Genomic DNA, 6,505 nt, shown 5'->3' with positions numbered 1-6,505 from the left:
GCTTCAGTGTTTTGGCTGTTGCCTTTGCCACCTCAGCCAAGAGTCTCACACCTGCTTCCCTGGTGCCTCTTCTGTTTTTATGGTCTTGTTATTCCTGTTCCCACTGGTAAGTGACTCATTCAAGCTCAGTGGAATGGCAAAACTGATCAATACCTTCAATTAGTGTTTCAAACACCCTGTTTTCAGGATTCCACCCAACCAGTTGGTTGGACTTAAGAAGACATTGGTAGAATAGCCACAAATATATGACTACCAAATCAAAGAGAAAGTGAAAAATCAGAATAAACCATTACCTATGGAAAAAATTAAATCAAACTTTAAGAAGTCTTCTAAAAAGATATAATAATGGGCAAATCCTACTAAACATTTAAGGCAAAACATGATGCTAATTATCTATGATATATTCTAGGAAATAGAGAGAGAGTAAAGACTTATGAACTCATCGAATTGTTTTTTTTTTATGTTATTAATTATCCAAACCCCCCAAACAGATAAATGGAGTACAAAATAGGAAAGTTCAAACCAAGATTTCTAATGGACATAAACACAAAACTCATTAGCAAAATGTTAGCAAGTTAAATACAACAATGTATAAAACTAATGATATACCATGTCTAAAGATTTCCATCACTTGTCTGTCCTTTTGTTGCATAGTGGTGGCTTGATACTGGAAGCAATGCCCCTGGTGTGTCAAATGGCTGCAGACTCGCCCAAGGGAACAGGTTTCAAGAGAGCTTTCAAACTAAGGAATAGACTGTCATCTTCAGAGGAATTAGCCACTTAAACTCCTACGATAGCATCCAAATACAGCGAGTTACTAAAAACCACATGAATAAAAGCAAATGTTGTCAAGGGTAGGGCCAGAAGATGAGTTCTTCAGGCAGGAGTGCTCTCAGGAGGTGACTGAGGCAGGGCGACTTTCTCAAAGTAGCATTGGCCATAATGATGCATAGGGGGTAAAGCCTGTGGGAGTAAAGCCTTCAGGACCCCCTTTGCTGGTGGGGCACAATTCAAAATGAAAAGAAACAGCTGCAAACCTCAGTTAATAATTGGAAATGAGAATGTATGAAACTATGAAAATTGGAAGGAGTCAAAAATTAAATGGAGCCCATAAAGACTGGTATTCTAGGCATTAGTGAGCTGAAATGGACAGTAATTGGTCATTGTGAATCAGAAAACCATATGGTGTCCTATGCCTGGAATGATTAATCAAGAGAAGTGGAGATGCCTTCATCATCAAAAGGACATTTTAAAACCAATTTTGAAGAACAGTGCTGTCTGTGATATTATAATGTCTAATAGTATACAAGGAAATTTAACCAATAAAGTTACAGTTAAAATGTATGCATGAACCACCAAGTCTGAAATTGATTTAAAAAAGGATGTAATCAATATGCATTGATTATTATTGGCCATTAGAGTGCAAAAAATTGGAAACAAGGGGGAATTGACAGTAGCTAAGAAATATGCTCTTGTTGAGAGAAACAAAGATGAACAGCGCAAGAAGGGCTTTGAAAACAATGAATTCTTCATGGCAAATGCCTTTTCAACAACACGCATGGATTTTTCCAGATGGAATGCACGTAAATGCAGTTTACTACTTCTATGGGAAGAGAAAATGCAGAAGGTCAATATCAGCAGCTAAAAGTAGGCCTGAGGCTGACATGTAACAGACCATCAATGGTTCATATGTTAGCTCAGATTGAAGGTGAAGAAAATTGAAACAAGTATAAGAGAGCCAAAACACAACCTTGAGTATACACCACTCAAATTTTGAGAATACTCAAGAAAGCGATTTGATGCATTGAACATTAATGACAGAAGATCTGAGGAGCTATGCCATGACATAAAGAATACCATTCCTGCAGAAAGTGAAAGGTCATTAAAAAGACAAGAAAGAATGAATGAAATGAACAAAGTCAATGTCAAAAGAGACTCTGAAACTTGCTCTTATTTGTTGAGTAGCTAAGGCAAATGAAAAAATAAATCATGAAGTCAAAGAGCTGTACAGAAAATTTAGAACTGATGCTGAAAAAAATGGTGTGTTATAATGAAATATGCAAAGACCTAGGGTTAGCGAACCAAAAAGGAAGAACACACTTAGCATATCTTAAACTAGATGATCAAAAGAAGTAAATAATACACATAGCGACTGTACCAAAAAGAACTATGTGATTCATCCATTTCAAGAGGTAACACATGAGCAAGAACCAGTGGTGCTGAAGGAAGAAATCCCAGCTGCAGATGACATGGTTTGCTGAAAGTGAGGAGAACCTGAAGCTCTTCCTGATGAAGAGCAAGGATTGAAGCCTTCAGCAGGGATTAAAACACAGTATGAAAAAAATAAAATCTTCTCAACTGGATCAGTAGCTGAAATCATGATAAACAGAGAAGAGATTGAATTTGTCAAGGAGTTCTTCTTGGTCACGGAAGCAGCAGCCACGAGATCAAATATGACATTGCACTGAGGAAATTTGGTGCTCAAGAACTTTTTAAAGAACTGAAAGGCCAGAATGTTACTTGAAGATAAAGGTATACCTGATCCAAGCCATAGTCTTTTCATTGCCTCTTATGAGTGTGAACGTTGGAGATTGAATAGGAAGGCTAAAGAGAAAGCAGTGCCTTTGAACTATGGTGTTGATGAAGATAGAGAACAAACGTGACTGTGTTGGAGGAAGCACAGTCAGAATGCTTTTTAGAAGCAAAGTTGGCAAAACTTCATCGCATGTACTTTGGACATGTTATCAGGAGAGACCATTCTCTGGAGAACACTATGCTTTATTAAGTGGACCAGCCATGAAAAAAGCAAAAGGAGGGTCTAGAGGAGTTGACCAGTAGCTGCAACCATGTCATCGGCATACGGACAAATGTGAGGATGGTGTAGGACAGACTGGTGTTTTGTTCTGTTGTGCTTAGGGTCACTGTGAGAGGGAAGCAACTAGAAGGTACCTAACAACAAGTAGGAGCTATCCCCAGGCAAGCAGGGTTAGTTTACATTTGAAAGACAATTGTTTTAATGTATTACATAGATCCCTCTCCCCCATTGCCATTGAGTTCTCATCCATAGTAACTCTACATAGGTGTTCTGAGAATGCAGATCTTTACAGAAGTAGATAGCCGTAGCTTTCACCCAAGTAGTGACTGGTGGGTTTCAACAACCAACCTGTCAGTTAGCAGTCTATCCCTTACCTGAGTGAGCCATTCAGATCTATTAGTGTGTTATGCAACTGGACTGAAGAACAAAAATGACATGCTCATTTTCTAGAAAGAAAACTCCAAAGAATCAACAGTAGCAACAAATACCTGGAACTAACAAATAGCTGGAGCAAATATACAGAATACATGGTTAATATTAACATACAAAAGACTATTGCTTTATTTTACTACTAGAATTGCGATGTAAGACTAAAAAAACAAAACTATTTATTCTAGAAAATAAAGTAAACTATCTAGGGATGAATACAACAAACTATGTAGAATGACTACAGAGGCAACAAGGGTTCAGTAGGATTAGGAAAGAAGGATTACTGGGAATAAGAAAGAGGGCAAAAGTGAGAGAGCTGATGTTACATTGTGGGTATTCCAATCAATGAGTATTGCTATGGGGATTTGTGGTAGTTACATAATCTGTTGTCAATCTGCAAGAATTAAGAGTGACAGGGTGGAGTTAAGCCTGTCAATAAGGTCATAGCTGATGACCTAATTTGGAGGAGCTAAGGAAATATATTGCTGGAGTCAGGACACATGCTCAGTCTCTGCAAGACATTCCTGTTGACAAGCCACATGCAGACAGGCTAATGGCAGCCAGGGCTGCGTAGGTGAAGAAGCCACATGGAGACCCCTGCCAGTGCTGAGATACTTACACCACCACTGGATCCACAAGACTTTCCACCCATTGGCCTGTGATCATCCTGCATTTGGCATCATTGCCTGTGTTTTGTGAGCCTGAAGAGGAATTCATAGACTGGTATTAGACATATGGGCTAATATTAGATTTGTGGACTTGGTCTGGACTGGGCTTGGATGTTTGCCAATTAGTCAATTGTTCTTGTATATAAAACTTTCTTATACACATATGAGTGTCTCTGGAATTGTTTCTCTAGTCAACCCAGACTAACACAGTATTACAATGTAAGCAACTGAGTATAGATTCTTGAATGGAATACTGATCTGCTTTGTAACTTGTCACCTAATTTACAGTAAAGATCATTCAATGTTTTAAAAAGAAAAACAATGATTTAAATACCACTTTATACTTATTTGAATGACTCCAGTTAAAATACTGACCATACATAATACTAGAAATGATGTATGAAAATCATGAATCAATATTGGTTCCTTAATTATAACAAATGTGACACCCAGATGCAAGATATTGATAGCAGGTTAAACAGCCTGTCCATTCACAAGTCTTCCTACCTCCTGTGTTAGAGACACATTGCTGCCATTCGATTATCTTCTGGATATCTTCACCTGGGTGTCCTACCAGTCCTGTGAACTCAGTCTGCGTACTCCCTGTGGGGCTCCCCAACATCTTCCGGTTACGTTTCCTTGAGACCTATTGCCCTTCCAGTTCTCTGCAATCAGATATTCTCATACCTTTGACTCTTCTGAACAGAGTCGTCACTGGGCTTGTTGACCTGCCAAAGGGCAATGTGGTTCCAGAACAAAATCGTTGGTTCGGCCCCCATCCACTCGGGTGGTGCTTAGTCGGCGCAAGACTGACCTTCGACTCCTGCGAGGCAGCGCCCTTGCTCCCTCGGCACCCTCTGCCGTGGCGGGCAGCCACCACCGCGGTGTGTGCCCCAACCCAGACCCCACTGGCGATGTGTCCACCCTGGCTTGGCGGCGTCTCAGGAGGGACTTCAAGAGCTTGCAGGAGGATCCTCCAGCTGGAGTCAGCGGCGCTTCCTTGGAGAACAACATCATGGTGTGGAACGCGGTCATTTTCGGGCCTGAAGGGACCCCTTTTGAGGATGGAACTTTTAAGCTAACAAGAGAATTCACCGAGAATAAACCACCTACAGTTAGATTTGTCTCTAAGATGTTCCATCCGAATGTCTATGCAGATGGTCGTAGATGTCTGCACATACTTCAGAAGCGCTGGAGCCCAACCTATGATGTGTCTTCCGTTTGAACACCCATGCAGTCTCTGTTGGATGAACCCAATCCCAATAGTCCTGCAAACAGCCAGGCCGCTCAGCTGTACCAGGAGAACAAACGGCAATGTGAAAAGCGTGTATCTGCGATAGCAGAATAGAGTTGGCGCAATTGTTGACCCAGGTGCAGTGAAAGAAGTTGGTCATAAGAAAAATTATACATGATGTGTTTGTCACCTTTATTAAAAGAAAAATAGCTGTTGTGCCGTCAAAAACAAATTTAAAACAGATATTGATAACAGGAACATTTGTATGTATCTAAATTTTAGATAATATTGTGAAAAATGGGAATTCCAGAAAACCTAATTGTTTGACTAAGAAACCTGTAGATAAACCAAAAGACAATCATTGAAAAGAAGAAAGGTATCAAGAGTAGTCTAATATTAGAAATATTCGTGTTGACCCTGTAGGACAGAATAGAATTGCCCCGTGGGTTTCAGAGACTACAGATCTTTATGGGAGTGGGACGCCTCCTCTTTTCCCCACAAATCTGCTGGTACTTTCAAATTACTGAACTTGTAGTTAGCAGGCCGATGCATAACTCCTTATGCCACCAGGGTATGTATCAGACTCAAGTTGATGGCAGTGGTTTCAGAATACGTATTAGGAAAGCTGTGTGTCAGGGTTCTTCTATCCTTGCACAATACCCCTTCAATCTGTATGTTGAAAAAAAAAATCTGAGAAGCTGAACTGTGTGAAGAAGAAGGGAGCATCATGAATAGAGGAAGACTTATTAGCAATCTGCAATATGCCTATTATACGCATTATTATACACATCCTAGATTTCTCAAAGGACAACATGCTAGGTAAAGTGGACTTGAAGCATTCATTGGTGACAAACACACATTCCAGCTTTCAGTATGGATTCCATATCAACAAATGAAAGAAAAAAAGTATCTTTACAACTGGAGCAATACCTAGCATCATGATAAATTGAGTGAAGATTGATATTGTCAAGTATTTCATTTTATTTTGGCTCACAGAAAACACCATGGAGGCAGAATTCAGGAAATTAAATGATACAGTGCTTTGAACAAATATACAGCAAATGATCTCGTTTTAAAACTAATGTATCCCTTTGAGGACAAAGTACATTTAACCTAAGCTGTGGGATTCTAAGTTATTTCCTATGAAAGTGGGACAATGAATGATATATATTAGGGAGGGAAATTGGTGCCTTTGAATTATGTTCTGGCAAAGAATGTCAGACATTCCCATAACTGTCAAAACAGAGAATAAATCTATTTACACAACCAGTATGTTCCTAGGAAGCAAAGAAGGCAACACCTTTGGCTCTGTGCTTGGGCACATTATCCAGAAAGACCAGTTCCTGGAGAAGGACACGT

The 6,505-nt window shown here is 39.7% G+C and overlaps 1 pseudogene; it reads left to right on the top strand.

Moving 5' to 3' along the window:
• The first annotated feature begins 2,513 nt into the window (after positions 1 to 2,513).
• LOC101655121 lies at positions 2,514 to 5,278 on the top strand (annotated as a pseudogene).
• Positions 5,279 to 6,505: the final 1,227 nt, after the last annotated feature.

This window comes from Echinops telfairi, unplaced genomic scaffold, assembly GCF_000313985.2.
Source record: "Echinops telfairi isolate 266 unplaced genomic scaffold, ASM31398v2 ScPeMD7_7468;HRSCAF=8506_0, whole genome shotgun sequence".
In the NCBI taxonomy this organism is placed as follows: Eukaryota; Metazoa; Chordata; class Mammalia; order Afrosoricida; family Tenrecidae; genus Echinops; species Echinops telfairi.
The sequence above is the reverse complement of the archived record's forward strand: the minus strand, read 5'-3'. Positions and strand labels throughout refer to the sequence as shown.